Source organism: Marmota flaviventris, chromosome 9 (assembly GCF_047511675.1).
Source record: "Marmota flaviventris isolate mMarFla1 chromosome 9, mMarFla1.hap1, whole genome shotgun sequence".
Lineage (NCBI taxonomy): Eukaryota > Metazoa > Chordata > Mammalia > Rodentia > Sciuridae > Marmota > Marmota flaviventris.
In genome coordinates this window covers 115008879-115009932 of record NC_092506.1, presented here as the reverse complement: position 1 = coordinate 115009932, position 1054 = coordinate 115008879, and positions in this window count along the sequence as shown.

The following is a 1054-nucleotide window of genomic DNA, read 5'->3' as shown; positions in this document are numbered from 1 at the left end:
TTCTCTTTGGCTACACATTTCTTCAGACAGCAGCTGTTTGTTCTTTCTGTGCCTGCTCCTTATTCATTTAAACTTGCTTCCACCCAGGAGCAAGAAAAAGGCTGGAAGTGATCCAGAATCCAGTGTGACATGGCCATGACCAGATTCCTCAAGAACAACTCTAGAAAAATTAGTCTATCTCAGTGAGGAGGGTGGAGAGAAGAAACTTTAGGGATTCTGTCTCTATGACCCCAGTGTGAGATGGCAGCTGAACTAAGGTAGGAATACACAGGTAAAACCAGCATCAGAAACTCACAAAGCAAAAACAGAGTTTATTAATCCAGTGTGGACAGCCAAGATCGTCTGTTGATGCACTTCCCCACCTAACAACTGGCAAACCATTTTAAGGGTGGGTTTGGGGGTACAAGACTGGGCTCATCCTGGAGTGTCTTCTTTGTCAGATCTTCTGTAGCTTTAGTTCGCTGTGGCCAGCAGAGCAGAAGCAAAGGTAGAACAATACTATGTTTTTGAGTGAGGTAACTGCTCTTGAGGATCAGGGAATGAAACAGGGTGATTTCCAAAGCTGTTAAAATTGTCCTTCCCCTCCTAACAAAGCATCAGAGGAGAGATTTGCCTCGTGCTTTCCTCACATGCCTGTGTCTGTCTGAGTCTCCATGGTGATGTTGTGTATGTTTGCATGGCTGGAAGGATCCAGAGATGAAAAACGAAGCCAGGGTGGACCAGAGCGGGGAGTCCAGCAGGAATTCCTCTCTGCTCCTCTGCAGGCGATCAGCTAACAGAGAGCTAACGTACCCTTCCTAGGTTAGTCATCCAGCCTGCTATTTCCAACAGCTCTGAGAAAAAAACACGAACCACAACAGTTACTCCAGGGATTGTTCATGAAAGTCTGTTTTTCCCCCAGGCAGAGTTTCATTGGGTAGGAATTTCATCATGAGAATTCCTTAGGCCAAGGTACCAGCACACAAAAATAGCAAGGCAGCCAGCGGGTCCCTGGGTGGAGACAGTAGGTATATCAGAAAGTGCTCTGTGATGTCTCACCTGTTTCTGCCGCTGC